General features: G+C 48.2%; 1 pseudogene; it reads right to left on the bottom strand.

The window, feature by feature from the left end:
• Window positions 1-1,583: 1,583 nt before the first annotated feature.
• LOC140598862 (microtubule-associated protein RP/EB family member 1 pseudogene) lies at window positions 1,584-2,682 on the bottom strand (annotated as a pseudogene).
• Window positions 2,683-12,402: the final 9,720 nt, after the last annotated feature.

Below are 12,402 nucleotides of genomic sequence, written 5' to 3'. Positions count from 1 at the left end.
CCCTAACCCGTACCCTAAACCTACCCCTAACCAGTACCCTCACCCTATCCCTAATGCTAAACCTAACCCGTAACCTCACCCTTCCCCGAAGCCGTACCCTAACCCTAACCCGTAACCTAACCCTAACCCTTAAACTAACCCTAACCCGACCCCTAACCTTAACCCAAACCAGTACCCTAATCCTAAACCTAACCCGAACCCGTACCCTAACCCTAACCTCAACCCTAACCCTAACCCTAACCTCAACCCTAACCCTAAACCGTACCCTAACCCTAAGTCTAAACCTAACCCGTTCCCTAAACCTAACCCTTACCGGTACCCTAACCCTAACCCTAAACTTAAGCCGTACCCTAACCCGAACCCTAAACCATAACCTAACCCTTACCGTAACGCTAACCCTAACCCTTTCCCATACCCTAACCCTAACTCTAACCCTAATCCTAACCAGTACCCTATCCCTAAACCTTACCCTAACCCTAACCCTAACCCCAAGCCGTACCCTAATCCTAACCCTAGACCTAAACTTAACCCTAACCCTAACCCTAAACACTTACCCCTACCCTAAACAGGACCCTAACCCGTACCCTATCCCGAAACATAACCCTAAACCTAATCCTAACCCATACCCTAAACCTAACCCTAACCCTCACCCTAACCCTAACCCGTACCCTCACTGGATCCAGTGGCCCATGGGATACATAGAAAGTTGCACAGTCATGTCGGTCCACATGCAGGTGGCCGAATGAATTACACCTTTCCCTATAGTATCCACTTGAGCTGGCCTATTACTTTGGTCAGAATCGGCATGCAGTTTTGGCAGGCACAAACAGGGTTACAATGTTTTGAGCCGATTTCTGATTAGGGTGTGCCCAGCAGCCTGACAAGGGTGGGGCAGCTCCATCAGCCACAAGCAGGTCATATGGGGATCATAGGTGAGGTGGCAGGTGTAGCACAAAATGGAAACAGTCCTGCTCAGCTTGTCTTGGGGTAGAGAATTTTTGTTAAACTTTCTGGGTCCCACAGTTGCAGCTCATGCATCAGGGCCACCCTCACAATGTGCACTCAGCGTCACACCTTGTGGTGTTGGATCTCTCACACCAGCGTGTGGAGGGCACCCTGCTCACCCAAGTGAGTAGGGGCTGTGCGAGCATTGGGATTCTCCTGAAGGCCAGGCAGCACAGGGGACGGAGAACCCCAGCCCCATGCCCAACTCAACTCCCACACACAGGTACCCCAGGGCTCCCTGCCATGTGCACCTGGCTGCACAGGAGCTCACCCCAGGGCGGACCCAAGGTATCCCTCCCTGCTGGAGAGGCATTGAGGAGAAGAGAAGCAGCCAGCGCTGGGTGGAACCCACTGCCAGACATGGGAATGTGGCCGAGCCCCACCTCCCATCTCAGCTGACCCTCCAGCAGAAAGTCACTGCTCGAGCGAGCCCCGGGTAGGCCAGGAGAGCCCAGCCAGCTGCCCAGTGCCAGCAGCAGAAATGATGTTGTGCCAACCGTTTCGGCGTTTGGGTGACCCAGCCAGAGGATCACAAAGCTGCACGTGATACCTGCATGTGATAGACACACACACCCATGGTCAGCCTCTCTGTTCCCCAGGTGACCCAACTAGATGTTAATACTGCTCTGCTACAGGGTAAAAGCTCCTAACTCAAACTCATTGGAAAAGGGGTGAAACTTCTGCAAAGTGCACTTTAAGAAGAGGTCCTGTTTGCTCATGAAAAGAAACCAGTGAGTCCTCTAAGAATAATAAAAGGGGATATTTTACAGTTAAGCACATGATTTGGAGTGAAGAATTCGGATGTTGCTTTGCTGGTCCAGGCTGTTAATACTCTTCTTGCTCCTCCTGTGGGCCCCCTTCATCAGGCACCACAAAGCCTTCATCTGTGGCATAGAGAATGTCCACGATCCTCTGCAATACAGGGTTGTTTTCCCCTTCGTTCTCCTGGCAAATCAATTCAATGTTTCTTAGCTTTCCAAAGTAGAAATCTCTCTCTTTCTCCAAGTCTTCGACGGGAAGTTTCAATACATTGACCTGCTGCATCAATTCAGCTGCTTCATCATCCCCGTTGCACACACCAGGATTCTTTCACACCACACCCGGGCCAGCCTTAGGGGTTGCAGTAGTTCTGTGTGTTGCAATGGGCCTCTGTGGAGCTGCACTGCTAGAGCTGAGAGGTTTCTTCGGTTTGTTCAGAGCTGGAGCAACAAGGGAGGGAGCCACTGCAGTTTCTTGACCTTGTCTGGCAGCTACAGGGTCATAGTCCTTTCCATCATAGTTTGCATCAAAAAACTTCTTGAACCACTGAACAAATTCAAAATTGTCCCAAAACTTTCCTTTTACTAATTTGTCCACAGGAATTATTTTGTCAACACCCATTCTCTTAAAACCTGCTTGTAGTATTTTGAAGTTCTGGATGTATTCATGCTCTAGTTTAGCCTGGAATTTTACTTTCTTCAAGGCAACGGAGCCAGGGAATAGCATGTCCATAAACTGACAATAGGCAGCCCCTGAGCACGACTGTTCAATCTTTGTCAGATTCAGCTGCAGAGACTCATTGATCCAGGCCAGCATATCATGTCGACTTAGGTTATCACTGGTGACGGACGTTGAGTATACGTTCACTGCCATCTTCGGCTCTCGGCGGGACCGCGTCCACTGCCTGTGCCCGGCTTCGATTCCCTCCAACTGTGAAGACATTTTAAGTATAGTTGAATTAACTTTGCCTGATTCTTAAAGAGTTCCTTCGATGGGAACAAAGTAAGGTTTTATATCAGAAGGAAAGAAAAACACTTATGAGTGCGTATAATGCCTCCTCAACCTGAAAAGCAGGAAAGGATAATAAATAGCAAAAACAAGATAAAAATACTTGTATTATAACAGACACCATACTGCAAGTGCATTTGAAATTAGCAATGCCTAACAATTTTTCCCTTGACATTTGTCTTCCAACAATTTCACAGTGCTTCAGGGTCAGTTGAAACAGGGGAAGAATCTCAGGGAAGAATCCTTCACATCATAATAGGACCATTGGTGATAATGTCTCTCAGTTCTATCCAAATGCATAAAGATACATTTCCTGATGAGTGATTAAGCTGTGAAGAAAGAGATGAGAGACCCTCATCCCTCTGATTACTTGTGTCAGAATATTTTAACCATATTACTACGCATATTAAATATCCTATTAACAGGAAATGCATCTCAGATTGGATTCTGAGTAATCAGATGGGCAGGGAAATATCGTTTGACTCACTCTTCATCTTTTAAAGACAAAGGAGAGCATTTCTATGTACAGAGACAGTCGTCAAGATAGCCTTAGGGAATAAGAGTCTGCAGCATGGAATCCAGCTGCACAGGCAGGACGCCTGGGCTCAGGTTTTCCTGATCCTAAATCCCTGGGCCTGTCCCCCAACATGGGCTGCCACGCTGAGGTCTTTTGCAATTGCTCTCTTAGGAGCTCTGGGGACGGGGGAAGGAGCTAGATAGGATGGGACTGGACATGTGGAAGCTGAGAAAATTAAGGCCATTCCACTTTAAGTTCAGCGTTAGAGCATGTCCAGCCATCCCAGGCCCCTGTGAAGAAGAGCTGAAATTTACATTACTTCAGTTACAGGAAAAAAACAAACGTTCACAGCTTAATTTCCTAAAAATCCCCAGATTAGAATAAAAACTGAGACCAGGCCATGGGCAGAAAGCCCTGATTAGAAAGAAAACAGAGCTCAATGCCCTTGAAGGCCCCATTTCAAAATGTAAACAGAACTTGAGGATTTGCTCCAGCACTTCTGGAGGTCCCAGAGACCAGCCCTTAAAACGAAGCTAAAACCCACCATGGGGTCCAAGTCCCTGCTCCTCTGTGTCGGATATAGTTGGACACACTCGAGATTGTAAATAAACCCTCGTGTGTTTGCATGGGTGTCGGCTTCTTGGTGGTTTCTCAGATTCGCAATCTTGGGTACAACAGTCTGAGGTAAAAACACAAAACCAAAAGAAGCTGAGACGCAGGCTGAGTGAACGGTGGGTTCTGAGAGAAGTGCTGGAGACCCGGGCGGTTGGGGGCTCTTCTGTGGAGGTTCCTGTAGACTGGGGGGTGGGATTCAGCCCCAGAGCCAGAAGACCAAGCATACCCACCCACAACCTGCCCACCAGCAAGGAATCTCAGTGAGCAGCATAGCGCCGCCCGCTGGAGGCCAGAGGTGCTGATGCCCACCCCAACTTTGACACTTTAGGTGCATCTCCCAGGCAGATGTGCACCTGATAATCATCGCCAAGGCCCATCATCAGACCACAACAGACCACTCACTGCCACCAAGTTGTCGGACCACAGAGGCTGCAGAGCTTCAGCTCTGCCTGGAAAGTAGGGTCTAGCTTCCTTTCTACGTTGTGCTTTATTTTCATTTAATGTCTCTAATTCTTTTTTATTAAATGCCTTATTTCATTTTTATGTATGTACCTAATATATTTCTTATTTTTACTCTCATGTTACTTTGATTGTGTTTCTCAATTTGAGATTTCAAATCTTTTAACAAGCAGGCCAAAATAATCTTGTTTTTTTGGGGGGGAGGGCAGTTTTTATTGTTTCTCTTGGTTTTTCTTTCTCTTCCTTCTTTCTTTTCTCGAAAAATAATGATTTGGGGAAATTGACCTCCATAGAATAACATGAGGTAGTACTCACAGCCAGGAAGCCCATCAATACACATATATGATGTCTAACTACAGTTTAAAACAATGATTATAAAGATAGCAGCTGGGCTGGAAAAAAGTGCACTGAAGAAAACTAGAGAATACCTTACTGTAGAAAAAAAAGAACTAAAATCTTGTCACGCCAACGTTACAAATGGTATAAGTCAGAGGCAGTCCGACATGGAAGCCTTAAAATCCAGAAATTTTATGGACCACGGAGGCCAACTTAGGGAACTCAGCCACTTACTAAAACAATAACATTCATATCATAGGGGACTCAGAAGATGAAGGAGAGAAAATATGGACCTTGCTCAGCCATTAGAAATGACAAATACCCACTATTTGCTTCAACGTGGATGGAACTGGAAGGTATTATGCTGAGTGAAGTAAGTCAATCGGAGAAGGACAAACATTGTATGTTCTCATTCATGTGGGGAATATAGATAATAATGAAAGGGAATATAAGGGAAGGGGAAGAAATGTCTGGGAAATATCACAAAGGGAGACAGAACATAGACTCCTGACTCTAGGAAACGAACAGGGGTGAAGGAAGGGGAGGAGGTCAGGAGGATGGGTTGAATGGGTGACCGTTAATGAGGGCGTCACTTGATTGAATGAGTACTGGGTGTAATTCTGTATTTTGGCAAATGGAACACCAATAAAATATAAATTTATTATTTAAATAAAGAACGAAGGAAAGTAAGAAGAAAGAAAGAAAGGGTGGCACCAGGGTGGCTCAGTCAGTTAAGTTCTTTTTTTTTGCTGATAGTCACAGAGAGAGAGAGAGAGAGAGACACATAGGCAGAGGGAGAAGCAGGCTCCATGCACCGGGACCCCAAGTGGGATTCGATCCCGGGTCTCCAGGATCGCGCCCCGGCTAAAGGCAGGCGCCAAACCGCTGCGCCACCCAGGGTTCCCAGTTAAGTTCTGCCTTAGTCTCAGATCATGATCCAAGTCCCTAGGCAGGCTCCCTGTTCAGCAGGGAACCTGCAGCTCCCTTTCCCTCTGCCCCTCTCGCTGATGCTTTTTCTCTCCTCTCTGTCTCTCAAAAAAAAAAATAACATCTTTAAGAAAGAAACAACCACACAAACGCAGAAGGAAGAGAAATCTCCCTTGTAGAAGAATTTCAAACAATTTGTGCAGACGTTCCACCCTCAAGTTGATGAGCATAGCGTCCCACTCTTATGTGTGCAATACACACAGTAACATCCTTCTACAAAATATATTATGAAAAACTTAAAATTATAATAATAACATAATAAAAATAATGATAATAATAATAATAAAGAATCACTATACTACGGACATAGCTGACAAACGCTACCATAGCAAGATGATCAGATCGATAGCAAGGCTGATAAATCATGCTGATAGTATCTATCCTTAATATGATATAATAAAAATGGCAGTATATCATGCTGAGAGTATCTGTCCTAATATTATATAATAAAAATGGCAGTATATCTCTGCATATAATCCACAGAAACTGTTCAATCATGAGATAAACAACAGACATATCCCAACTGAGCGACATTTTACAAAACACTCTATTTCTCAACGTGTTCCAGTTCAACAACATCAAGGAAAGGCTGAAAGACTGTCACAATCCAGAGGAGCCTAAGAAAACATGAGTACAAATGGAATGTGATATGAGTGATGGTAACCTAGCAAAAACTAGGGAAATCTGAATAAAGCATCATCTTTAGTTAATGCGAATATTTTAATATAGATTCATTAGCTAATATTTCTACCATACTATTATAAGATATAAATAATTGGAGAAATTTAGTGTAAGTACCTGAGAATTCTCTGAACGATCTTCTCAAATTCCCTATGAATCATTTATTCTAGTAAATAAGATTTATTTTGCAAATTAACTTAAATGAATCAGGCTCCAAGTGTGAAGACATTTTAAGTATAGTTGAATTAACTTTGCCTGATTCTTAAAGAGTTCCTTCAATGGGAACAAAGTAAGACTTTTACATCAGAAGGAAAGAAAAACACTTATGAGCGTGTATAATGCCTCCTCAACCTGAAAAGCAGGAAAGATTAATAAATATCAAAAATCAGATAAAAATACTTCTATTATAATAGACACCATATTGCAAGTGCATTTCAAAATAGCAATGCCTAACATTTATTCCCTTGACATTTGTCTTCCAAAGAGTTCACAGTGCTTCAGTGTCAGTCGAAACAGGGGAAGAATCTCAGGGAAGAATCCGTCACGTAATAATAGGACCATTGGTGATAATGTCTCTCAGTTCTTTCCAAATCCATAAAGATGCATTTCCTGATGAGTGACTGAGATGTGAAGAAAGAGATGAGAAACCCTCATCCATCTGATTGCTTGTGTCAGAATATTTTAACCATACTACTACGGATAGTAAACTATCTTATTAACAGGAAATACATCTCAGATTGGAATCTGAGTAATCAGATGGGCAAGGAAAAAACGCTTTGACTCGCTCTTCATTTTTAAAGACAAAGGAGAACATTTCTATATACAGAGTCTGTTGTCAAGATAGCCTTAGGGAATAAGAGACTGGAGCATAGAGTCCGCTCTACAGGCGGGTCACCTGGGCCCACGTCTTCCTGATGTCAAATCCCTGGGCCTGTCCCCCAACATAGGCTGCCACGCTGAGGTCTTTTGCAATTGCTCTCTTTGGATCTCTGGGGATGGGGGAAGGAGCTAGATAAGGTGGGACTGGATATGTGGATGCCCAGAAAATTTAGGCCATTCCACTTTAAGTTCAGCGATAGCACATGTCCAGCAATCCCCGGCCCCTGCGAAGAAGAGCTGAAATGTACATTACTTCAGTTACAGGAAAATCAAAAGTTTACAGCTGAATTTCCTAGAAAGCCCCACAATAGAATCAAAACTGAGCCCAGGCCAAGGGCAGGAAGCACCTATTAGAATGAGAACAGAGCTCAATGTATTGAAGGTGCCATATCAAAATGTAAACAGAACTTGAGGAATTGCTCTACCCCCTCCGGAGGTCCCTGAGACCAGTCTAAAATCTAAAATGAAACCCACCTCAGGGTCCAAGTCCCTGCTCTGCTGTGTAGGCTGTACTTGGACACAAGCTCGAGTTTGTAAATCATCCCTCGTGTCCTTGCATTGGTGTGGACTCCTTAGTGGTTTCTCAGATTTGCAATCTTGGGCACAACACCCCCATGCCCCTTCCCGACCTGGGCCTACCCCTGTGCCCTCCATCCCAGGGTGACCCTCAGTCACCTCCCCATCCTCAGCAGCTGGGCAAGGTCCTCAGAAAGGTCCCACAGGCACAGTGGGCACTCCCGCCATCCCCAGCCTCCCAGGAAAAGGAAGGTTTTTCGGTATGACACACTCCCATGGTGGCCCCAGGGCTCCCTGCCCAGGATGGCAGCTGGTGACAGGTCGGGGTCAGTGTCCCTGATGCATGGGTCCACCTCCCAGTTTTCCTATAGGAAATGAAGGAGGAGGAACGGGTCTCCACCAGGGTCATCATGCAGATAGATCTTGACGTCAACAGGACATTTGGCAGCCACATCATGTTTTGGGAGTACTACGGGGTTGGGTGTGTCTGAGGGGCCAGGGATATCAGGTGCTGTGAGAGGCCCGGGGACTTCTGGGTAGGGAACACGGGGCTTCTGAGGCTGAAAGAAGCAACAGCAGTCAAAAACACACTGCTATATAGTAGGATGCTGGGGATGACCACCGTGCCCCCACACCCGGGGCCTCGGGGATGAGGAGGCCAATAGGATGGGGCCTCCAGGGGTTGCCATGTGAGCTGAACCCCAGAGGGGTGAGGGACGGCCCAATGAAAAGCAGGGGGCTGTGGTGGGGGTCGACGGGCAGTAAGGGGAACTTCGGGCCAGGCAGCATGTCCCTGGCTGCAGCAGGACACAGTTTGATCCGATAAGGGTCAAACGGGTCACGGTGACACCCACACTTGGTGCTTTATATATTTCTCCATTCTCTGCATTTAATTTCTGACAATTTGCAATTTTAAACATACATCTTATGATGACCCCCAGATAATGCCCCTGCTCCAGCCAGGGACCTGCAATGACCATTAGGACCCCAGGGGCAGGTCTCACAGCAAACCCCAGACTGTGGTTGCCTTTATCTGTTGACGTCTCCGTGTGCATCTTAAAGAAAGGGGATGCCCTGTGTCCGGAGGACCCCCAGGCCATCCCCCTCATTCCCCACCCCAACACCACCCCCTACATCATATCCCCCAATGCATCGCCCTACTCCATCCCCCTCACACCCACACTCCCCCACACAATCTCCACCAACACTATACCCCAACAACATCCTACCTACACCATCCCCCACACTCCACCACCATCATAACCCTGCCCCCACAACATACACCCCCACACCATCGGCCCCCAGATATGATCTGGTGCAGCTATATCCTGTGGGACATGCTGTGCCTCCCCAGGGTTCTCTGAAAAACCTGCTCCCCTCAGAAGCACGGGTGTCCCATAGAGTACCCAGGGGTTGCAGAGAGGAGGGAAGTCAGGGAATCCCAGTCACTGTGGGTGAAGGTGATTGTTGCTGAGGACCCACTGTGCACAGTCTCCGCGCCCTGTCTCTCCTGGAGGGTGGCACATCCTGCACAGGACACCAGCCCCTAACCGAGGTGGACCTGGGCTGGCCTGGCCCCGGGCACTGTGGGTGCTGGCGTGATTTGAGCCCCCCCATGCCAACACGAAGACTATTGGGATCCAGTCCCCCATGAACCTGACCAAACCTAGATTCTGGCCACGTGCTAAGTGAGCCCTCTCAACAGCTGTATGTGGCCTCCTGGGCCCTGGGCGTGCCCCACAGATCCAGGTCGCTGACCTCGGGCAGGCCTGGGGCTCCTGGGACACCCCAGGGTGAGGAGATGAGGTGTAGGCTGGGGGGCCCACCTTCACACACACCAGGAGGCATGTTCCAAAACGTGCTTGGGCGCCAGAGGGCCTAGCACGGGGTCCAGTGCCCTGCGGGGGTTCAGTGCAGGAGCCCATGTGCTCAGGTCCAGGTCATCTCTGCTGTCCTCAGAACCATCTATTAGGCTTAAACCTCAGGACACACGCCCCCACCCAGAGTCCACACATGCTCCCAGGTGGGGGACTCCAACACCCGACCCCCCACCCCGTGTGATCCTTGCTGTCCCCTAAAGGACAGAAAGTTCTCCCTTCCCAGGGGAAGGCGGGTACCCTCGGCTCTGAGACCCGTTTGCTGTAGAAAGTCAATTAGGGGTTTTGGTGTGAGAATGCACAACCAGTCGGTTTCTGTGTCTCCCATAAGTCTGTGCAGAGGGCATGGAGAGAATCCCAGAGAGGAGGAGGGGGCCACCAAGGCCCCAACCTCGCCCTGCAGGGGTGCTGCCAGGCACACACAGCTGACGTCAAAACGTGCCTTCAAGGGGTGGTCAGACGTTAGGGTCAGGACACCACAGACTTGAAACATGCGAGCCCACATCTTCCTGAAGCCTCACCGTGTGTCCCTAGGAGACCGGAGCTCCTGTCATCGTGAACACAGGCCAAGGTCCCCCTGAAGACTCCCCGCAGGTCCTTAGAAGGCTGTGGCTCATCAGAGTGGAGGTGTCTCCATGTCCTCCTCATGCCTCCCCAGCATAGGCGGGCTCAGGTTAGTGCAGGCAGGGGAGGCCCACTGTGAATTCCTGTCCCCTGGGCGGGGCCTGGGCTCAGGGGCCAAATGCAGGAAGCTCAGGCACTGCAGGAGGCAATGCAGGAGGAGGCATGCCCTCCCCTGGGGCTACACCTGTGTCCTAACAGCCTCCAGCTGAGGCCTGTTAGCTTCAGAAACCTCTCACTGAAACGGAGGCAACACAGGGCTTCCCCAGAAATACTTAAGGACAAGGAATTGGAGCCCACAAGACACGAAGTGAAATTTGGACCAGACTTTTACCACATCCTGCAAAACTCACTCAACCCTCTTCCACTGTGGGTGGGACAGCGGGCTGGTGCAGCTGCCCTGGAAACAGTGTGGAGGCTCCTCAGGACGTTACAAATAGAGCCGCCCTGCCACCAGCTGGTGTATGGCCTGGAGCTCATTCCGAAGATACAGATGCAGTGAGACTTGGGACACATGCACCCCAATGTCCACAGCAGCCATGTCCAAAGTAGCCACACTGTGGGAGGAGCCTCGGTGCCCTTGGGCAGATGATGAATAAAGAGGATGGGAGACAGGTGATGGTCATAGAGACAGGAATGGTACTCAGCTATCAAAGAGAAGGAAATCTTGCCATTTGCAATGAGGTGGATAGAACTAAGGGCATCATGTTAAGTGAAATAGGTCAGTCGGGAAAGAGAATGACCATGTGGTGTCATTCATAAGTGGAATAAAGAAGCAAAGAAGATGAACATCTGTGAAGGGAAGGAAAAACAAATAAGATGAAAACAGATGCAGGAAATACAGACTCAATGATAGGAAACAAAGTGAGGGTCGCTGGAGGGGAGGGGCGGGGGAAGGGGATAACAGGGGACCTGCATGAAGGAGGGCACGTGATGTCAGGAGCACTGCTGTTATCTCCAACTGGTGAATCCCTGAATTCTTCCTCTGGAAATATAATACACTATACGTTAATTAAATGGGTTTAAATTAAATAAAGTTAAAAAAAATCAGGTGTATCAGAACACATTTTTATTCTGGACTCTCTGTTCTGCTCCTTCAGCTTATGCTGGGACCAGCCCCCTTGCGTCTGATTTGTTGAAGTATGCCCCATGCCTCGTCCATGGCCCAGCCCAGGGCTAGAACTCACGACGCCGAGATCAGGACCAGAGGGGAGGTCAGCAGTTGCATGCTTAACCGACGGAGCCAGCCGGGGGCCCGAGAAACACCCTGTGTGTTTCCTGTGTCTGTATGACATCGTTTGAAATAGGAAAGTGCGACGAACCACTCTGTCCTGCTACTCCATACTGATTAGATGTCCGGCGTCATTTGAGGGGGCGGATGGATGTTATGTTTTTTTTTTTTTTTCGTATATCTAAGATCTGCCACCATGATATTGATAGGAATGACATTGAATCTGAGGGCGGCTTGAGGAACTGCGGACATTTTCACAAGATGAGGCTCCCACCCCACAAGCTCAGGACAGCCACCCAGAGCCTGGTATGGCTCATTGCACACATCTTGTGTTCCTTGGGTTCAGTCTCATTATTTATATTCTGTGAGGCTCCTGAAAAGGGAATCACACCCTTCATTTCCTTCCTGTGCTGATGGTAGGACACAGCAAGGCGACTCTGCTCTGTCGGGTCAGTTTGTGTCCCGTGACCTTACTGAACTCACCCCTTAGTTCTAACAGATTTGGGTGGAGGCTCTCAGGTTTCCTGTTTCTAGTACGGAGTCTTCAGCAAATAGGGACAGTATGACTTCACCCGTTCAGGTGTGGAACCTTAGCTGTGTACAGCTTAATGTCTCAGAATGCCCCACAATAGAATAAAAACTGAGCCCAGGCCAAGGGCAGGGCGCCCCTATTTGAATGAGAACAGAGCTCAATGCCCTTGAAGGCCCCATATCAGAATGTAAACAGAACTGGAGGAATTGCTCCAGCCCTTCTGGAGGTCCCCCACACCAGCCCTTAAAACGAAGCAAAAACCCACCTCCGAGTCCAACTCCCTATTCACTGTTTCGGTATACTTGGACACAAGCTCGAGCTTGTAAATAAACACTCGTGTGTTTGCAAGGGTGTCGCCTCTCAGTGATCTCTCAGATTG

This window comes from Vulpes vulpes, chromosome 5 (assembly GCF_048418805.1).
Source record: "Vulpes vulpes isolate BD-2025 chromosome 5, VulVul3, whole genome shotgun sequence".
Lineage (NCBI taxonomy): Eukaryota > Metazoa > Chordata > Mammalia > Carnivora > Canidae > Vulpes > Vulpes vulpes.
The sequence above is the reverse complement of the archived record's forward strand: the minus strand, read 5'-3'. Positions and strand labels throughout refer to the sequence as shown.